This window comes from Callithrix jacchus, chromosome 12 (genome assembly GCF_049354715.1).
Source record: "Callithrix jacchus isolate 240 chromosome 12, calJac240_pri, whole genome shotgun sequence".
Classification (NCBI taxonomy): Eukaryota; Metazoa; Chordata; class Mammalia; order Primates; family Cebidae; genus Callithrix; species Callithrix jacchus.
Window position 1 is genome coordinate 65,244,190 of NC_133513.1, and position 23,159 is coordinate 65,267,348.

The 23,159-nt window shown below is 35.1% G+C and overlaps 1 long non-coding RNA gene across 1 annotated transcript in view; it reads right to left on the bottom strand.

Moving 5' to 3' along the window:
* LOC144578688 (uncharacterized) overlaps positions 1–23,159 on the bottom strand; it is an 867,227-nt gene that overhangs the window by 442,786 nt on the left and 401,282 nt on the right. The gene's annotated exons all lie outside the window — the stretch shown is intronic.

Below are 23,159 nucleotides of genomic sequence, written 5' to 3' on the forward strand. Positions count from 1 at the left end.
CTGAACATACTTTTTAAATGTGACAATTCTTACACTTAAAATGAATGCCATTTTGTTAAAGCATGTGAATTTACAAAATTTGGGATCAGTCTCAACATTTTTCCACATTTGAGAGTTCTTCCTAAGGGAACATTGACAAAAATTGAAAATCATTAAAAATGTTGAGGTGTTTTTTTTTTAAGGTTTCCATTACATGAATTTGAGGGCTTATGATAGGATGATGACAAAAGGAGACAAAGGTGAGAAGTATGGGGGATGCAGAGCCCTCTGGCCTCACAAAAGACAACAATGGCCTGGAAAAGGGACCAGGCAGTTGTGGCATGGGATTATCTCTTTCTATTATTCTTTATTTGCAAACATAAGTAAGACAGAGGGAGATCTTTGCAGTCATTTGTATATGAAATGTTGAGGCTTCTGAGAGCAAAGAAAAAGCATTAATGCTTCTGGGGTTGCTTCAGGGTTTAGGATTTCTCAGTCACATCAAGCCAGGACTCTGCCTGGAGTCTGTGTTTTTTGTTTGTTTCTTTGTTGTTTGTTTGTTTTGAGACAGAGTCTCACTCTGTCGCCCAGGCTGGAGTGCAGTGGCACAGTTTCGGCTCACTACAACCTCTGCCTGCCAGTTTCAAGTGATTCTTCTGCTTCAGCCTCCCTGAGTAGCTGGGACTACAGACACGTGCCACCAAACCTGGCTAATTTTTGTATTTTTAGTAGAGACAGGGTTTCACCATATTGGCCAGGCTGGTCTCGAACTCCTGACCTCGTGATCCAACCGCCTTGGCCTCCCAAAGTGCTAGGATTATAAGCGTGAACTACCATGCCTGGCCGGAGTCTGTGTTTTATAATGATGGGTTCGAGAGTTAGTAGGATCAATAGCTAACGCATGGCGGGGGAGCTTAATATCTAGGTGATGGGTTGATAGGTGCAGCAAACCACCATGGTACACATTTACCTGTGTAACAAACCTGCACATCTTGCACATGTATCCCAGAACCTAGATTAGATTAAATTTAAAAAAAATTTTAAAAAGAGCATAGATATGAAGGCATGGGTAGGGGCTGACATGACTTGTTCATTTACGTTGTCCCATCATATTAATTTTTTTCTTTTATTTGAGAATAGTCTGGGATATACAGAGGAGTTGCCAGAATGTTCCCATATACCTGCACTTAGCTTCTGCTAGAGTTTAAACTGCTTTGGTGCATATGTCAAACAAATGAACCCATATTCAATATTATTATTACCTGAAGTCCATACTTCATTGAGATTTCCTTGGTATTTACCTAACGTCCTTTTTGTGTTCCAGAATTCTATTCAAGGTATCACATTACATATAGCTGTCATGTGTGTTTAGGCTTCTCTAGACTCACAATTTCTCAGAATTCAATTGTTTTTATGACCTCATAGTTTTAAGGAGTATTGGTCAGATATTTTGTCAAACCTCCATCAATATGATTTGTGTGTTTTTCTTATAGTTAGACAAAGATTATATGTCTTATGGGACCACAGAGGTAAAATGTAATTTGCATCACATCATGTCAAGGTTACATACTATCAGTATAAATTATTACTGGTATCTTAACCCTGTTCACTTGGCAAAGGTAGTATTTGTTCATTTTCCTTACTGTAATATTACTCATTTTTGTCCTTTGTTTTCATACTGTAGTCACTGGACGAAAGTCACTATATGAATCCCACGCTTCAGGGGTGGAGAGTAATATTTTATCTCCTTGAAGCCGAAAATATCTACATCAATTTTTTTCTGTATAGGAGATTTGTCTATTGTCTCCTATTTATTTATTTATTTAATCATTCATTTTTATCAGTATGAACTCATGAATATTTATTTTATACTTTGTGTTATAATACAATATTATGTTACTTACATTGTTGCTCAAATTCTTCCAGCTTCAGCTACTGGGGGCTCTTACACTTGGCTCCTATATCCCATTGACAGACAGCAATAATTTTGTTTTTTCTGAGTACATTTTCACTTTACGGCCCTATAAGATACTCCAGGCTCATTTTGTTTACTTCCCACCCCACACCAGGCTTAGAATCAATTATTTCTCTGAGAAGATTGGGTTCCTTTTATTGGAGAAGGTATTAGAAAAAAGAAGATATGGGTGAAGGATGTGTTTGTTGTGACTAGTGTGTCATTGCTTCTAGCCCCTCTCAGTGGATAGAACAAGAAAATATATAGGTATATACAAACCTGGGCATACACATGCATTTACGAATATTTTTATTTGTTTTCAACTGTATATACAAAAAAGCTAACCAGGTGTTCATGCTGATGTCTCCAACTCTAATCCATTACCACGTTTCATTTTAGCCTTCGGCCCTTGCTTATCTGTCACCTTCCACTCCAACATGACTGTCACCACTCACCATTTATTTACTTAAATTCCAGAATATATGTGTGGTTTCAGATCTGTTAACCTATACCCCCATGGTTGGGTACTTTATCAACTAGAGTGCAGTGCTTATGTTCAGTTCCTTTTATCTTTAGTTTTACAGTTTCTACTTATTTCCAAAGTTACTAAGATCAGAACCTCTTTCACTCACTCCTTTCAGTGAGGTGATGCCATGAATTTGTAATACAGTTAGATTATTCCATTACCAGTCTGCATTTGATTGATCTTCTTATTTTTTCAAATTTGCATACATTAGCCCTCATTCTTTATGATGTAATGTTTTATGTGTTTTGACAAATTCAAAGTATCATTTGTGCACCACTACAAGGACATACAGAGTAATTACACAACCCTTATAAAACTCCCTGTGCTTCCCCAATTCCACCCTTCCCCAACACCCAGTTTCTCCAACCACAGACTTGTTCCCTATCTCTACAGTTTTCTTATTTCCAGAATGTCACATGAATGAAATCATAAAGTATATAGCCTTTCCTGATTGGATTCCTTTACTTAGCAACATATATTTAAGATTCACGGGTGAGCATGGTGGCTCATGTCTATAATCCCAGCATTTTGAGAGGTCAAGATGCGAGGATCCTTGGAGCCCGGGAGTTTGAGACCAAACTGGACTACATAGTGAGACCCTGTATCTATGGGAAAAAAAAATAATTTTCATTGTTCTGTGGATTGAAAGCTCTTTTTATCGCCAAATTGTACTCCATTGTATAGAAGTGCCACATTTTGTTTACAAATTCACCTATTAAAGACATTGTTACTGCTTTCAGGTTTTGCAAGCATGAACAAAATTGCTAAAAATATTTGCATACAGGTTTTTGTGTGAATAAACATAAATTTTCTATTCAGGTGGATAGAGACTCAGAAGGGAAATATTTAATCATATGTTAATACTATTTTTATCTTTGTAAGAAAATGCCATATAAAGTGTCTGTACCATTATTCATTCCCACTAGCAATGAAGGAGCGTTTTGGTTGCTCTGCATCCTAGACAGCAGTTGGTATTATCATAGTTTTGGATTTTAGCATTCTAATAGGTTTGTGGTTATATTCAGTGATGTTTTAATTTGCATATCCATAATAACATATAGTGTTGAACATCTTTCATATGATCATTTGCCATCTGTGTATCTTCCTTGCTGAGGTGTCTATTCAGATCTTTCTATCCATTTATTAATTGGGTTGTTTGTTTTCTTAGAGTTGAATGTTAACAGTACTTTGTAAACTCTACAAGTCTTATATTAAACATGTATTTTGAAAATACTTTCTATTTGTAGCTTGTGTTTTCATTACCTTAACAGTGTATTTTGAAAAGCAAATTGAATTTTTAATTTTTAAAAGTTTAAAGTTTAACATTAATTTTTTTTCTTTTCATGGACTATGTTTTAGGTGTTGTACCAGTAATACCTTCAAGCCCCAGTTCATGCAAATTTTCTTTTAAATTTTTATCTAGAGGTTTTATAGTTTTGCATTTCATGTTTAGGTTCCTGATTCATTCCAAGTCAAGTTTTGTTTTAGGGTGTAAGGTCTCTGTGTAGGTTCATTGTTTTATATATGTAGGTTCAGTTTCAATTGTTGAAAAGATCATCTTTTTTACATGCACTTATTTTTTTTGTGCCTGTGTAAACAATTAATTGACAATATTTGTGAGTTTGTTTCTGTTCCATTGATCAACATGTCTATGCTTTTGCCAACATAATGCTGGCTTTAAGATATTTATAGTGGTTTTAAGATAAATTTTGAAATCAGGTAATATCCAATTTTCTTCTTTTTTAGAATTATATTGGCCTCTCTAAGAGCTCTACCTGAATATATAAATTCTAGAATCAGTTTGGCAATATCTAGAAAATATCTTGCTGGAATTTGAATTTGGATTTGTTTGAATCTGTAAAGTTGGAAGAAAATAACAGATTATTTCCTCTAGGAAATTACTTCCCACTGGAGACTAGCCTTTTTTTTTTTTCTTTTTTTGAAGGACATGTCTAGGCCAATTTCAAGATAGCTATTCTATTCCTTGCTCCACCAACATCCATTTCCCTCCCCTACCCTAGACAGAACCATGAGGAAATCAAATTCTTACCATGAGAACATGGAGGATTCCTGGAATGAAAGCTTATATGCATGTGTAGGGGGAAGTCCCTTATGACTTTAGCACACAGCCATTTCTCAATCTTAAGATAGTCTGCACTTGGCTTCCAGTCATTCATCAAAATAATTTTTTAAGTGTTTCTATCGTCTTAAGGATTTCAGCAGCTTTTTCTCCAACTAAGCAATTTTCATTAGCTGTGTTTCTTCAAATTGCTTGTCTCTCCATCTTTGGGGCAGCTATGTCTATTCTCTGATAAATTCCAATAAAGTTGTTTATTTTCAGTTTGTCCACTTTTTTTCCTCCCTTAAAGGATGAAAGAGATGACTTCAAAGCTCTTTACCTGTTGGAGCTGAAACCAGAAACCCCGTTATGTTAACCTGTGCCTATCTCCACCTTATAACGGTTTAACACATGCTTGTACCTCCTGCCACCCCCAAAATGATGTTATTCAAGATATGGCCACTTCCTGTTTTATAGGATTTCTAATTTGTAATGCTGTTTTCTATCAACTTTAATAATCATAGTATTGGTGACAGTACAGCAGAACTAAGTAATTAATATATCCTTGTTTTTTTATTGAATAAATGAAAATACAGACAAAGCAGCTGACTTGTCTGAGATCATACAGCCAGAATACAGAAGAAATAAGTAATTATTTCAGAAGACTGAATGCCATCTTTTCAAACATGAGAAAAAAACTAACTCATTATTAAAATTATCTTAATTTGTCTATCATGTCAAGTAAATTCTAATTCCTTTTTACAAAAAGAAATACAAACTGAAATCAGAATTTTCATAAGTCTTACAATGAACAAGTACCATTACTTTATAGCCACATCCCACACATAATAAGGTGGCTATTTTTTATTTTACAGTTACTGCACCAACTGAAACATAATTGTGTAGGTTAAATATTTAGGGGGCTAAGGGAGATAATCACCATTGGTTTATAGTGGCAGAAATTCATTCATTATTTAAACTGTTTACTTTTCCCTGATTCTGAATTGCTGTGGATTGTCCTCTGGTGTCTAGATGTAGATTGCAGGATGAAATACTGACGTTTAAATTCAGATCTTGGCAATGTTTGTAGAGAAAATTCAATCCACATCACATTAGAAAGTTCAAGCCCCCAAGCACCTGGATGGCACAGCTTTTGTATAGAATTGGGGAATGAGCAATCTTGTTTATCGTCCTAATTCATCATGACATTGCTTTGGCACAATTGTAGGAATTCTTCCAATTAGCACTTTACCCAGAATAGTAAAAGTTCTTCTACACTTTAAAGTAAATGGTAACATTTGACATTTCTCAGTATTTTTGTCCTAGTACAGTGTCTGCATCAGGTTAGCATAACTTCTAAACTTACAGAGAGGCTATCTTGGACAGTTCAGAAGAACCATATATCAGTATCAAGTTCAAGGCATAAGCTCCAGGTCTGGTTATCATTGTATCCTAGTGCACCACTCAGTGCCTGGCACATAGTCTGAACCTAATAAATAAATACTTTTTTGAATTATTGGGCATAGCAGATGTCATCCAAAACCTCATTTAATCTCAATTCTAGCAAGAAGTTCATGAATAGTTTTTAAAGATCTGTAAGTAGAGTCCCTGTTCCATGAAGATAGAATGTAAGCTCTAGTTCTAGTCTTCTAGATATTTACATTCAGATTAGAGCAAAAGACTTAGAATGGAAAAAAAATATTTATTGTTTGTTTTTTGAGACAGAGTCTCACTCTGTCTCCCAGGAGGGAGTGCAGTGGCTCAATCCTGGCTCACTGCAACCTCTGCCTCCTGGGTTCAAGTGATTCTCCTGCCTCAGCCTTCCAAGTAGCTGAGATTGCAGGTGCGCACCACTACACCCGGCTAATTTTTGTAATTTTAGTAGCGATGGGATTTTGCCATGTTGGCTAGGCTGGACTCAAACTCCTGACCTCTGGTGTTCGCCTGCCTTGGACTCCCAAAGTGCTGGGATAACAGGCATGAGCCACTGCGCCTGGACGGATAAAAAAAAAATGTACATAGAAGAAATGATACACTGAGACACTGATGCAAATATTTGGAAGAATATAGTAAGCATCATAACATATATATGTGTGATATGTGATTTAAACTAATGGTAGATAGAGGATGACGATAATCTGGCCAGGCATGGTGACTCATGCCTTTAATCCCAGCATTTTGGAAGGCCGAGGTGGGCAGATCACTGGAGTTTAGGAGTTTGAAACCAGTCTGGCCAATATTTCCAAACCCTGTCTCTACTAAAAATACAAAAATTACAGGTGGTGTGCACCTGTAATCCTAGCTACACAGGAAGCTGAGGCAGGAGAATTGCTTGAACCTGGGAGGCAAAGGTTGCAGTAAGCTGAGAACGTACCACCGCACTCTAGCCTGGGAGACAGAGCAAGACTCTGTCTCAAAATAAATATAATAAAATAAAGGGGTAGATTTACGTGGGTCATAAATAGTATGTGAAAATATTACTTTAAAATATCATAATAATGAATTTTAAGCTTCCTTGTTGACTACCTTTTCTATCACATACGTCCTGAGTAAGAAAGGCTCAAAAGTAATTACTGCTATAGGAGAAAGACAAAGAGAAAGAATCAATATCAGTATTAGACTTTCGAAATAAGATGCACAAGTCCATTTCAGAGACTAAAGTTGAGAAAACCAAGGATTATGTAAAGAACATTTTGCCATGGTTGTTCTTATGTTTTTGTTTTGTTGCTGTTGTTGTTTTATAGATCAAAAGTCAAAATTCCAAAGGAAAAGTGCTAATTGGTAAGCAAGAGATTGAATAGATGAAAAGATACGAGGAAAAACTCCCAGGAAAGCATTAAAATTGCCCTGGCACAGGGAAATGGAAAGGGTCTGATAGATGTGCTGGAGTGGAATGTGGAAAAGAGCATCTGTGAACCACCCAGTCTTTACCTGAGTGAATATCATCTGTGCCGAGCACGAGGGACAAGAACAAGAGCCAAGCCATTGCTCTAGGACAAACTAGCTCACTTAGCAGGTTTCCCTGTGGAAGAGGTTTACTCTCATCTGCCATTTTCACTGCTGCTCAAAGAAGGTATTCTATACACAATTTTATTAGTGACTAATCATCTCAATTTCAAGAACCTTTCCCTCTACCAAGAGACTTGTAAGCCACTCTGAACTCTCCTGTGTGATAATTTCGTTTACATAGAGAACTGAATGCAAGATATCCAGAGAGAAACTGTGGTTAAAAAGGAAAAGCGTGACCTATCAACTCTGTCACCTCTGCTTTACCACTTATTCAGTTATCTTCATTATTCTGAATAAACTTTAATTTTCTGGTAAATTAGTTAGAACCATTCTCATCCTCAGAAGGGACAATGACAAAAACCATTTCCAATGTTTAGCTACACAACTTCTATGTATCATAACAATATAATATGCTGAGAAAAATTGAGTATCTTCTCTACACTTCTTCCTGTCTGCTCAAAATTTAAAAATATGTAAGGGTTCAAGATTTCCACTAGATAATGTATTAATATGATGGCACTGGTATATGATTTACTAGTGTTTTGAAAAACATATATTAATATAGGTTTCATTAACAACAAATAAGTTATTATATACTTAGTAACCTAGTAAAGCATTTGTTATTTAGTATCAGTTAATGCTAGTTACAACTCCTCTCCCATTTTCTAACAAAGACATGGAGAGGAAATAAGCCAGTGCAATAAAGGAAGTCCTAATCAAAGATTAGGTTATTTGGGAATGAGAAAGACAGCCGGTGTCAAAAGATTTCCCTCCTTAGCAAAATCAGTGCACTTGCAATGCAACCAACCTTATAACTTGGATCTTCTTCATAATCTGCACTGGGCCAGACTGACTGGGCTGCCATGTATTAACTGTAAAAACAGATGAAACAAATGAATTGTGTGCCTCACGGTCTGTTTGTTTCATATGCTTAGGAATCAGCTGCTCTTCCAGAGAACAACCCATCTCAAATTTAAAAAATGCTACATTTTAAGTGGAATTCATCTAAGAAGTGTCATTTCCCCAATGGCACATCATAAACAGGTGGCACTCATTTTCCATTACCCTTCAGAAGTCACCAAAAACATCATAACATTTCAATTGAGCTGCAGTTGAGAATAAATGTCTGTTTTATTAGCTCTTTAAGCATTAGTGGATGAGCAAGGAGAGGAAAATTTAACTGTCTCCTCTTTTCTTTTTATAGCCTCTGACAGAAGTAGAACCCCAACCAATGGATGGACAGTGGCACAAAGGGGCACTAAAATTATATTAGGAATGTTTGCATCTTATTATTCAGGCTCCATCTCGAGCAGATGGCTCAGCATCTTCAAAAGGGATTTAGAGCATTACAGAGCAGGATGGCAGTGCAGCAGCACAGGTAAAGGAAGATCTGTGAGAAGTCCAAGTCACACAAGCTCTGTGAAGGACAAAAGGCTACTACAAGTGTTATCCATAATTATTCAATGTGCTGGCTAAATTAATGGTTTTATCATTGGGATTGTTCTAGAGAGTCATGGATAACATACATAACTTAAAGATGAATTATAACTCCATCTCTACTACAAGAAAAAGAAAAATACAAAAAATAGCTGGGCATGGTGGCGGGCTCTTGTAATCCCAGCTACTTAGGAGGCTAAGACAGGAGCTTGGGCCCAGGAGGCAGAGGTTGCAGTGAGCTGAGACCAAGCCATTGCACTCCAGCCTGGGCAAGAATGGCCTGTCTCAAAAACTCTGTCTCAAAAAACAACAAAAGATGAATTAGAGGACAATCTTTAGCCTACTGTATGGGTGACAATTGCCTTAGCCAGAGTCTAATATATTCAATAATGGTTCAGAGCCAGTGGTAATAGTAATGGAAGCAGACTGGGGAAAATCCAGACATCATTTTTCTCATCACTACTTTCCATTAATCACTTTATGTTCATTAGGAAAAAAAATTAAAAAATAAAGAAAACTCTGACATCTGACCAGGCCCCTTATTCTGAGGAATTGTGCTCAGTTACAGGCCTTTAACAGAGTAGATTGGCTGATAAAATTTGACAAAGTCTCAAGCCCAATTGAAGACATTTGGAGTTTATCTTAGAGAAATGGCCTTTAAAAAAATTATAATCCTGAACATTTACTACATCCAACTGCTACTGAAGCCTGTCACCTCTGTGGGTTCTGCTTTAGCACTTATTGGTTATGACCTCTACACACTGGATATGTTTCTGCTTTCTCATCAATATGTGAAAGATTAAAAATAGTACACTCCTATTGTGATTGCTACTGTTAAATTACTTTATTCACATAAAGTACTTAATGGAGTGACAGATCTATAAAATGCTATTGCTATTATTATTACTAGCTATTAAAAACATTCTATGCTTCTACGAAACATGCCTTTTTAACAGTCAGTAATTTTATTCCTGGTGTCAGAGTCCTAACTAAAGTTAGCCAGTCCTTTATAAACGTTGTGTTGTCTCTGTAGATATTTAAAAAATTAATATGCTAATTCTACTTTTGTATTTTTAAAATTCTATGTGTTTTTCCAATGGGGCTAGAGTTTTATAATGCAATATTGCAATTGTACTCTATGATTTAGTAAAACCTCCAAGGATACCTAAGCGGTGTGTGTGTGTGTGTTTGTGTTCGTGTAATAGTCTTTATGCCCAATGTAGAATTTTAAACGTATCTCTTTCAGGAGGGGATAGAAACAAATGAAAACACAACCATAGTTAGTAGGCTTGGCTAAAGAGAGATATGGCCAGAAATGGAGTTTTGCGAGCTACCCCTCCCAGTGCAGGCCATCATGTAGTGTACAAATCAATTTCATTTCATTAAGAAAGACATGAAGCAACTTCATGAAAGTTGGAACCTATGAACCCCGCATATGATGTGAATCGAAGCAAGGCCTCAGGGTGACCTAACTACTCTCCTTCCATCTTTCATCTCACAGGTATGTTCTCTGTGAAGATGGGAGCAATGGTGCAAAGAGATGCAAAGAGAGGAGAATGGCTCTCAGGAAAAAGGAGACTAAAAGTAGGGGTAAATACCTTCAGCATTATACAGCAAAGGAAACCCTGTAAGAGACCCACCGGTAGCTATGAAAACGGAGCATCTATTCACTCTCTATGTTTCTATGGCATTTTATTATTATTTCTTGCTAATATCTCCAGTTTGAGTGTATGCAATATATGCCAATTTCCATTCTAAAGTGTTAATAGTACTTTGAAATGTATTCAGACTTATACGAAATGGAGATAAAGTGTTTCCTTTATCTCCTCTTCTTTCTATTTCTTCTCATCCACATATTTAACCTAGGTTCTAATTCACCAAATTTAACTCAATTTCTGCTCTTCATATCAGAGCAGAGTCAGGAAAATGTCTGGAGTAAAATATTCATCATGGAAATAAAACAATGTTTAATTTATTTTGTATTTTATGTCATCAAATGTTCAATAGATGTTACTTTTTGTATTCAAAAATTGTACTGATTTAATAACTGTAATAACTATACTTTTATATGGGATATAGTGGGATATTTTGATACATGCATACAATGTATAATGATCAAATCAGAGTACAGCAAATCCATCACCTCAGACAGTTATCATTTCTTTGTATTGGGAACACTAAAAATCCTTTCTTCTAGGTATTTCAAAATATACAATAAATTGTTAACTAGTCACCTTTCAGTCTATGGAACACTAGAAATTATTCTTTCTCTCTGGATGTAATTTTGTATCTGTTAAACAAATCTGGATTTCTATCCCCTTCTCAGCTTTCAGTAATTACTGTTTGTTTGGAGACCGAATCTTGCTCTGCCACCTAGTCTGGAATGCAGTGACACTATTTTGGCTCACTGCAACCCCCACCTCCCGGGATCAAGAGATTCTCCTACCTCAGCCTCCCAACTGGCTGGGATTACAAGTGCCTGCCACCACGCCTGATTAATTTTTGTATTTTTAGTAGAGAAGGAGTTTTGCCATGTTGGCTAAGCTGGTCTCGAACTCCTGACCTCAGGTGATCCACCCAGCTCAGCCTCCCAAAGTCGTGGGATTAGAGGCTTGAGTCACTGCACCTGGCCAGCTTTTAGTGACTACTGTTTTCTGTATTAATACTTTGATGAGATTAATTTTTTTAGCTTCAACTTATGAGTAAGAACATGCAGTATTTCTCTTTTGTGTCGGACTTACTTCACTTAATGTTCTCTAAGTTTATGTATATTGCTTGTTGCTACAAATGACAGCATTTCCTTTTTTTTTTTAGATGGAGTCTCACTCTGTCACCAGACTGGAGTACAGTGGTTTGATCTTGGCTCACTTTAATGTTTCCCTCCTGGGTTCAAGCGATTCTCCTGCCTCAGTCTCCTAAGTAGCTGAGACTAGAGGTGCATGTCACCACGGACAGCTAATTTTTGTAATTTTAGTAGAGATGGGTTTCACCATGTTGGCCAGGATAGTCTTGATCTCTTGACCTCATGATCCACCCAACTTGGGCTCCCAAAGTGCTGGGATTACAGGTGTGAGCCACCGTTCCCAGCCAAGACTTTCCTTCTTTTAATGGGTAAATAGTAATCATTCTGTATCTATACCACATTTTCCTTATCTGTTTGTCTGGTGATGACTATATCTTGTCAAGTGATTCCTTATCTTGGCTATTATGAATAGTGCCTCAGTACTCACAGAAGTACAGATAATTCCTTAACATACCAATTTCCTTTCCCTTGAATATATAACCAGTAGTGGGATTGATGGATCATGTAGTAGTAGTCCAAGTTTTAGTTTTTTGAGGAACCTCCATACCATCTTCCATAATGGTTGTACTAATTTACATTCCCACCAACAGTATGTAAGATTTCCCTTTCTCAGCATTCCTGCCAGTATTTGTCCTTTTTAATTTTTTGGATAATAGATTTATTCTGTCTGGGGTGAGATGATATCTCATTGTGGTTTTCATTGGCATTTCCCTGATGATTAGTGATGCAAGCATTTTATTCAGATGTATCTTGGTCATTTGTATGTCTTCTTTTGAGAGATCTCTATTCAAGCCATTTGCCATTTTTAAAATTGAATTATTTAATCATTTTTGCTGCTGAGTTATTTGATTTACTTGTGTATTATAGATAGTGATCCTCTGTCAGACAGACAATTTGCAAATATTTCCTCCTATTCTATAGAGTATCTCTTCCCTCTTTTGTTTCTTCTGCTGTTCAGAAGCTTTTTAGTTTGATAAAATCAAAAGTGTTTTTGCTTTTTCTTTCTTTGCTTTTGAAGTCTTATTTAAAAAAATATTTGCCTACAGCAGTGTCCTAACATAGCTCTGCTATGTTTTCTTCTAGTAGTTTTATATTTTGGGATATTGCTTTTGGTGTTTAATCCAATTTGAATTAATATTTGTGTATGGTCTAGTTTTATCCTTCTGCATATGGATATCCAGCTTTCCCAAAAACATTTATTAAGGAGACTCTTCTTTCCCAATGTGTGTTCTTGGTAACTTCGTTGAAAATCAGTTGGCAATAAATTGTAGATTTACTTCTGACTTATCTATTCTGTTTCAGTGTTCTAAGTGTCTACCTTTATGCCAAAACCACACTGTTTGGTTACTATAGTTTTGTAGTGTATTTACAAATCAGGTAGTGTGACACTGCCAGCTCCATTTTTTTGTACTTAGGGTTGCTCTGGTACATTCAGGGACTTTTGTAGTCCTATACAAATTTTAGGATTTTTTTTCTATTACTATGGAAAATGGCATTGGTATTTTGACAGAGATTGCACTGAATCTGTAGATTGCATGGACATTTTCATAATATAATTCTGTCAATCTATCAACAAGTGATATCTTTTCATTTTTTTGTCTCCTTTTCAATTTCTTTCACTAATGTTTTATAGTTTTCATTGTACAGATTTTTTACGTCTGTTGTTAAATTTATTCTTATGTATTTTTTGTAGTTAGTATAAATGGGATTGCTTTCTTGATTTTTTGGGAGGGGGGGATTGTCCAAAAAAAAAAAAGATTCCCTGCACTTCAAATGTTTAAAATAGTGTGAGGAAAATTGGTATTAGGTCTTTTTCTTTAACATTTGGTTAGTATATATGTACATACATACATACATATATATATTCACACACATAAATAGAAACAAAAATTCATATTATGGCTGAAAACTGACTGAATGTAAAGCTATCTTTAAACTAATAAAACTTGCACATATTACTCAACTATATATAAAACATAATGCCAGTTATTTAAAATTTAGTTATTTTCCAGTTCTATTTATTTTTAATCTTTATTACACATATAACATTTTAAAAGAGTAGATAAAGAAAACTAAAATCTAAATTAGATATACTTGTTAAAGGCTTATTTTTTAAAGTAATAATTTTGTCTATAACAGTAAAAAAGATTTGTCATTAAATAGAATATTATACTTGAATTGCCTTTTTGTTTTGAAGAATTTGAGATGTAACTGAGAAATTATTACTAAAAATATATAATCAATTATTATTATTGTTGTTGTTGTTATTATCATTATTTGAGATGGAGTTTTGCTCTTGTTGCCCAGGCTGGAGTGCAGTGGCATAATCTTGGCTCACTGCAACCTCCAATTCCTGGCTTCAAATGATTCTCCTGCCTCAACCTCCCGAGCAGCTAAAATTACAGGTGTGCGCTACTGTATCCAGCTAATTTTGTATTTTTCGTAGAGATGGGGTTTCTTCATGTTGGTCAGGCTGGTCTTGAACTTCTGACCTCAGGTGATCCGCCTGCCTTAGCCTCCCAAAGTGCTGGGATTACAGCAATTATTTTGGAAAAGACAAACAGAAAAAGTGTAGTCTGCAGGTGCATTCTACATAAAACTCCTGTGTGCTAAAATATTCATTTTGACTCATTTAAAATTCATTTCCTAAACATAATATTTGCCCACATTCCACTACACACACACAAAGATTCCCCATATTTTATAAATATTTATGATGACCTAAGGAAACTAGTCAAAAGGACAAAAAACATGAATTAAATAGCAATATGAAAAAAACAATCTTTCTTCTTTCAATTCTACACAGAAACTTGAACTGAGCTAATAAAATGCTGTTTAATAAAATTCTATGGAGAATATCCTTTACAAAAAGGTGTTTGCAAACAGTGTTTATTTTACCTTAAATGAGTTAAGCACCTCTACATGCAAATTTGTGTATTCTATTTGTTTGCTTAAGAGAAAAATGGGTTTTCTGGGGCAATATAAATGGGAAATTTCAGGCTAAGCTTCCTGAATTTTTATAACTTTAATAGTAGTAGAATTCCAATGAATCCCATTCTAGGATTCTACTTAGTAAACACAAGCTGACAAATGTACTGGTTACAGATTTACTCTGAATGTTAACTTGTACTGCAGCCAAGTTGACTCAAAGAAATACAGTACATCTCTTCCCTAAAGTCCTGACCTGTTCAACATTAACAATATTTCCAGAATTTCACTACCCTAATTCCAAGGAAAATTAAATGATTAAAAAAATTTAACTGCATTATTTGAGATGCATTCTTTTAGTTATTTTATACTCATTGTAAGATGTAATTTATGGAGCATATGAGAATCTACTTGCATAGCGAATTTAAATAATTTAAATAATAATTTGTTATTCACCCATATATATAAACAGTGAAGACTCATCATAAGTATTGTTACTAGGAAATTGCCATAACATTGCTGTAAGTGACCAGTACAATGGGCTACAATGACAGCACCAGCCAATCACTCACAGACTCTAGATCAAGCTCACCCAAGTAGTGTTGAATGCAGCCCAACACAAATTGTAAACTTCCTTAAAACGTAATGAGGTGTTTTCGCAATTTTCTTTTTTAGCTCATCAGTTCTTCTTAGTATTTGAGTATTTTATGTGTAGCTCAAGACAATTTTTCTTCTTCCAGTGGGGCCCAGGGAAGCCAAGAAGATTGGACAATACTGCTCTAGATTGTCACTTTATTCCACGCCATACTCAATTATCAGCAACTACTTCTTGGATTACTAAACGATTTTGTAAAAATGCATTATCAGTCTGGGCGCAGTGGCTCACACCTATAATCCCCGCACTTTGGGAGGTGGAGGCAGGCGAATCATGAGGTCAGTAGATCAAGACCATCCTGGCCAACATGGTGAAATCCCGTCTCTACTAAAAAATACAAGAAAATTAGCTGGGCACTCAAAAATACAAGAAAATTAGCTGGGCGTGGTGGTACATGCCTATAGTCCCAGCTACTCGGGAGGCTGAGGCAGGAGAATTGCTTGAACTGAGGAGGCAGAGATTACAGTGAGCCAAGATCGTGCCACTGCACTACAGCTTGGGTGACAGTACAAGACTCCGTCTCAAAAAAAAAAGCATAATCATATAATTTTTTTAATCTAGTATTCATAAATAAACCTATACTGGAGGTTGACATGTAATAAATCTCTGTTTTGGGAGGTCAATTATGGTTGGTTGGCAAGAGAGGAGGCTTGGCACATTGGCTCACACCCGTAATCCCAGGACCTTGGGAGCATGAGACAGGTGGATAGCTTCCAGCCAGGAGTTTGAACTAATGTAGGCCACATAGTGAGACCCCATCTCTAAAACAAACAAAATAAAATAATATAAAGAAAAAATCTTAAAAAGAAAGGAAATCCTGTCATTTGTGACAATAATGATGAAATTGCAGGACATTATTTTAAGTGAAAATTCAGGCACAGAAAAACAAATACCACTGATCTTATAGGTGGAATCTGGAAAACTCAAACTCAGAAATGACAGATAGAATGATGGTTTCAACAGAGCCTGGGGGAGGTGGGGTAGGAAGATTGGGGAGATGATGGTCAAAGGACATAAAATTACAGTTAGATAAGAGGAATAAGTCAAGACATCTATTGTACATCATGATGACTATAGTTAATGACGGTACATTATGCACTAAGAAGTTGCTAAGGAAACAGATTATTAATTATTCTCACCAACAAAAGATGTGTGTGAAGTAATGCACATATTAAATAGATTAATTTAGTGAGTTCACAATGAATACACATTGAAACATCAAGTGCACAACAAGTATATACATTTTTTTACCTGTCCACCTAAAAAAATTTTTTCAATTGTGCTGTTTTTGGCCACTGTTTGTGGTAATTTGTTATCATAGCAACAGGAATTAATCCAGAAACTAAGGCCTAAATTGATTATGTATCTTGTGCAAACCATGCAAACAGTAATTGGTATAGTTAGCTTTGAAGAGCAAGAATCTGGGTTTAATGAATATATTCTGAACATCAGATTCTATTTTGCCCAATCCCTGTTTAACAGACATAATATTCTAACATAAAATAATACAGCACATATGTCTCTCTGTGTATGCATTTGTATGTGTGTTTCACAAACTTATATACTACCATATTCCTTATAATTCTCACCCAATAACCCAACAAGGAGAAAGAGCTGCACTGGAATCCTTTGCCAACTAAAACCAAAAGTAAGAGCTTAGCTACAACAACCTCATCTTCCAATAGGCCTCTGTGGGCCTTAGTGGCTGTTTAATTCATGAGAGATAGAAAGGTCAGGGCAAGTAGTGAAATACAAGAGTCTTCTGTACAGTTCAACACCTTCTTAGGTTATTCTCTTATCAAATTTTGGAAACATTCTCATGGTATATGTATGTGTGATAAAAAATTGGGAAATAGAAAATATCTATTTAAATAATATTAGTCTACTATTATAAGTTAAATAGGGTTAACTTTAGGATATTTTAAATTGTTGTAACCAGAAACTTATTCAAATAACAGTGATGCTGTATTAATGAACAACTCTTTTATCTAAACTTTTATTCATTTATTTGATAGATACATGTTGAGTGGTCCAGTCAGTGGAGATGCCAATGATGTTACATTCAATAGCAAAGACACTAATAAATGAAAAACACATGCAATGTATTAAATTCCATGAAAAAATACAGTTATCCTGGGGAGCCATATCATGCTAGTTTATAAGGGGTAATCAGAAAACATCTTTTTGTTAAGGAGAAATTTTAACGAGGCGTGAAGCAAACCAAGGAGAGAGCTATGCGGATGCGTGGTGAAAGATATTCCCAGCAAAGGGAATAGGATACACAAAAGTCCTGAGGTGGCAGCCTACTAAGTTATTATATTAGGTATATTAGACAACAAGTATCTATTTTATTAGAAAATAATAGCACACAGTATAATAATTTCAATTATGGATGTATTGTATACACCCTGCATTATATCATATATTGTAGTCACATATTAAAGATACATATGGTCAATACTACCTGAGAGGTTGATCAGATTACTGGAAGGTACTCACTGTCATCAGCATTCCCTATCTGAAAATGTGTATGCCTTTTCTCTATTATGACTTTTATTAACTAATATTATTATCTTATTAAGATAATTCTTCTGCAACAAATTCTCTATGGAAATTTCATTCTCTTCCATTATGACTCTTCTGAGCTTTAGGATAGAGCTGACTTCAGGGATGCCAGAGCTGTGGTGTATGCTTATGCTCTGTAGACAATAAATAGAACTAATTACAACTAGCAACCTATACCCTTATTGTATTAACTAGTTTCAATGAAATAAACTACTAAAATGGGTAGTCCTGTATTATGAATATGTGTTCAGTCACATTACTACCAGCCTATTGTATTTATTTATTTATAATTTTTTAAACAAGAAATATATTTATTTCAATTTTAAGTTGCATTTTTAGTTTATAGGGGTTGGACAATGTTTTGTAATTTAAAATTTATTATCAGAGCTATAGAAAACATTAATAAACTATTAAATACCAATAGTGAATTAAATTATGGGACTGTGCATTAATAAAACCACGTTTGATTTTATAGAATTCCAGTTATACCACTGAACTAAAAGAAACCTCCTATAGCTCTTCACTTCTAATTATAGCACATTTTCTTTTTTTTTAAAGTCTTACATCAATGTTTTTATAGCACATTTTCATTTTGATATAATTTATTATTTTACTATTTTCAACAAAATGTTTTCAAATTTTCAATATTACCACTTATGAAGTATGACTTAACTGTTACTCTTTATGAGTTCAATAAAAGAAATTTGAAATATTAATTTTCACTTTGAACCAGTTTGATCAAAAGTATTGTACATCACTACCACATGAGTTAAAACAAATAATCGAATAAAAAGGGAAAGTGGTACCTAAATAATCAGCAAATTAACTGATAAGAACAAGTTGACTATTGCATAGTTCTACCTAGCATAAGAAGAAACTGGTTCCAAGGTACTAGAACGTTTGGCATTTTTACTGGAAGCTATAAATTACATTGTTATCATTCTCAACAAGTCATCTCTAAGAAAATGTCAGAAGGTACTAAAATTGTTATATCCAATAGGTGGTCCTCTACATAGTCAAGATAAGAGAATTTTTTATAAAATTAAGCTTTAAAAAATGTGGAATGTCTTGATAATTTTCAGTGGTCTCAAACACTAAAATCAGAAAAATGTAGCAAATATAAGTACTCATTATTATTATTTTGTTTTGAGAAGGCCAGAAATAATTCTAAGAAATAAGCAATAATGATAAACATGTGATTAGTATACTGTATCTCTTTTAAGCCAAAGCACACTTTTCACCTCAAGAGAGGACAAATCTGATTTTTACAATCTTAATTTTCTTTGTTCAGAACATGACCTCATTTTAAATGGAATTTATTTGAATAGAATTCATAACCTAAAGTCATTTTTTCCACATGATGGCAAATGGTTAAGTTTATAAAGAATATATCATAATAAATGCTCATTTACAGTAACTGTCAGTAGATACCAACAAACTTCTACATCCTAGTGTAAAAGTTACTACAACATTGAGGTTATAACAAACATGATTCTTCCTTTTGTTCACATTTATCTGCTCAACATGACTGCCAAGAAATTCAAATAGGAAACCTTAGTGGGTCTTTCCAAAGCTGCATAATTTTCCAAATGATTTTCCTTTGATTGAAAAGCCTGTTCATTCCTTCAATCCTTTTGTAGTTGTTTAGCTTTAGCTATATTTTCTTGACATTTTTGTGTCTTTGTTGTTGTTGTTCCTACTCCCTGCCCTCAATCACCTTGGCCAATTCCAAGACAGTACAGCATTTGCTAGGTACAGTGGAATAAAGGCAAAAATTAGTGTTGCAAGGAAGCCATGTAAGGGTCTTTTGCAGCTGATTCCACCATATACCCCAAACCTTACGCCTTCCTGACCCACAGCAGTGTGAAACGTGATTGGCTGAAAATGTAGCAGCCTCAAAATATGATTGGCTCACTGAAATTGAAAATATAGCTGTCTGAAAATGCGATTGGCTCACTAAAAATATCAGGACAGAGTTAGGGATCACTAGTAAAGCTTAAGTTTTCCTATCACATTTTCAGATGCTCCTTGATTGCTTGTCTTCTTTAGTTCTACCACACTTCTGAAAGAAGGTTTCAATTCCTAATGGGGCCATAAAAGCATGCAAGCCACGTTCACCCCTGCCCCTCTGCCTAGGCACAGCGCGGGCCCTGGGAAGGACTCGGAGAGCCAGGGTTCTCCGGGAATCTGGGGTGGGTCCTCCCACGCCTTGTGCAGCCTGCACTGCAGCAGCCTCTGGGGGGCACAGGGACAAAAACACGGACCCCACTTCAACTCACCACTCGACAGGAATTATCAAGACTCAAATTAGAGCTCATACTTCAAATAACAAGGGTAGAGGGTCTGCAAAATTACAATAATAATGCTGTTTGTAATACTATTTCTCTCATTCTTATTCTGTGAGGCATATTTGGTACAGTGAAAATAGGAATGGGAGGATCATTTACAATACTCTAAGATACAGAGCTGTTTTTAAGTTTGTATAATCAAAATGAATGTATTAAGGAGATCATACACTGGGTGTATAGATTAACTTTTTACAAATATCATTCAATCGTGACTATCCTATTAGCAAGACTGAAGACCCCTCCGTCAGGAGCATGGCTGTACCTGGAGTCATGTGGAACCACTGCTCTAGGGGTTTCACTTTAGCCAGGTGTTAAGTAGAAGGCTTGCACCATAAGCACATTCAATTCAATTCACAAATGGGTCTTTCTTTTGCCAAAGGCTTTCTTCAATCATCTGATACCTGAGACGGAGATTGAGGGCTACATTCATATTTCATTCTCTTTTGATTTCCATCTTATTTACCTATATGAAGTGTGAGATGCACCATGGAAAGTACGTGGACCATACCATGTCATCTCCCCACAGAAATATCTTCAATAGTTATTCTACCAGCTAAGAGCCAATAAATACAGCGCTGATTTGAAGAACTCATCTGCATTTTTTCCAAACAATATGACTGAATATATTGTCTACCATCTATGCAAACCTGACATGACACCTCATGAAACTTTATTACCATCTTATTGATAAATGCGTACAAAGCAAAAGGAGACAGGTAGGAAGTGAATATGAAATTATCTCTTAAAATCTCAGTTTTACTGCTAAATATATAAATTGTTCAGTGAGTTATTACTGTAATCATTTAAAATAAACCTGTATTTCTATAATTTTTCAATCTCTGCGTATAGCAATACGGGAACCCCATTATAAAAATACAGTGTAAGGTACATAACTTATAAATAATTCTAATGCAAAATTATTTTACTGTGAAAAGGGAATCTATAATAAATACTAGCTGTAGGAACAAATGTTCCTCAGCCCAAGGTTATCAAAATTTAAAATAAATAAAAAATACACTATAAAGCAATTTCTCAACCAGAAGTAATTGTGAGTTATGTAGTTATGAACACCTGAGTAATTATTTTAAGCTGCAGAGAATAAAATATGAGGTAACTGTGCAGGCTGTGTTTCCTCATAAAAAACAGGCTCACTTGCCCTTCTATGTGAATGCCTTCCTCATCAAATTCTCTCTATGACATCATTATGCCAGGCCCTCCTTATCCCAGGAGGGATCCAATACCCAACCCACGCTACTCCCCCACTCTAGGGACACCATCCTTTTCCAGCTAAAACTCCAACATGCCACTCTTGACCACCGAAACCACTATTCTCACTGATACTTATTTTTCTGGCCCTCACCTAAAGACTTCTTGAATAAATTCGTCTGGAAGCAAAAAGAAGCAAAGAGGAAGGAGAAGAGAATTAGAATTATAATAATTTTTAACATTCTATAAAGCAATGTAAGAGGGAATTTTGTGACGTTAGAAAGTCTATTTGAACAAAGCCTTCTACAAATTCAGAAAAATAGAATGTATGTAAAAAATTAGAGAGTTTAGTACAGTCAATTCCCATGCAAGTTATAAGAAAGAAAAAAAAAATAAGGAATAGAACATGTCTGCACATAAAGCATGAAAGAAAGGTATGTTCAAACCAGAAAACCTCAGAAGCAAAGTGTCGGAACTCAGGACAAAATTGGCAATAAAAGCAAAAATCATTTTGAAAATTAAGACTAAATTAGAATGATGACAGAGTCAAATAATTATATTAGATAATTCCTTAAAAAGTAAAAAGTAAAAATAAGAAAAACTTTAAAACTCAAACACAAGAGATACAACAAATATCCAAGAGAGCAACAAATAAAGAAGATAAGCATTGACAATGCAACACATGAATAACAGGAACTCTTATAAAACCAATGCAAGGGGTTAGAACAAATTATAAAATCTACCATTCAAGAAAACTTCCCTTTAGTAACAAGAAATAAGTTAAACTACATGTTTAAAAGCACAACATGAATCTGACAATAGCATTTTCAAATGACCGAGACCAATAGTCTAGCTAAATTATTACAATTTAAAGAAAAAGAAAGGAAAACTCCCTGGGACATCTCACAAAAAGAGCACATAATTTAAAAGGTGTGAGAGGAGGACAATCGTGTCTCATCACATTTTTCAATAGAAAAGGTTTATATCGGAAGAAAAAAATTGAAGTAAAATATTTAAATTAGTCAAATGAACATCTGAGCAAATATTTTATATGCAGGAAAACTGACCTTCAAGTATAAATGGTACAAATAGTTAAGAACATGTAAGGTCTAAGAGAATTTTGTTCCTATGAACTCTTCCTAAGCAATTTACTAAATAGTAGGCTGCAGACAACCAAAACAAGAAAGACCTCAAAATAAACCTTGGGAGTAAGAAGATGTACTTACACATAGATGGGAAGTTCTACATGTAACTGATAGATAAAAGGGAAATAATATGTATGTTATATCTGTGTGGGGGTATGTAAAATGGGGAGAATAAAGACAGTATATTCAAGTACAGAAAAATAACTTTTTAAGTAATCATAATTGGTGGTGGCAGTATAAGTTTCATTTATTGAGGCTGTTTTTATGTAATATGAAAATTTTGGCATACACTAGAGAAGACAGATGTAATGCAAAAGAGGTTAAGTAAATCGCCTGTAGTCTTAAGATTGGAAATGTCAGAATGAACCATTTATTTTCTAGCTCTATCACTGCAAAGACAAGAAACAATGACCAGTCCCATAGCAATGAGTATCCCCAGCATTCTAGCACAGATTGCCACCTTTACATATTATATTCCATTTGAAGAAGAAAGAAAGGAAATAAGGTACCAAGGATGGGAGGAAAAAGCAAAAAACAAAAATAAA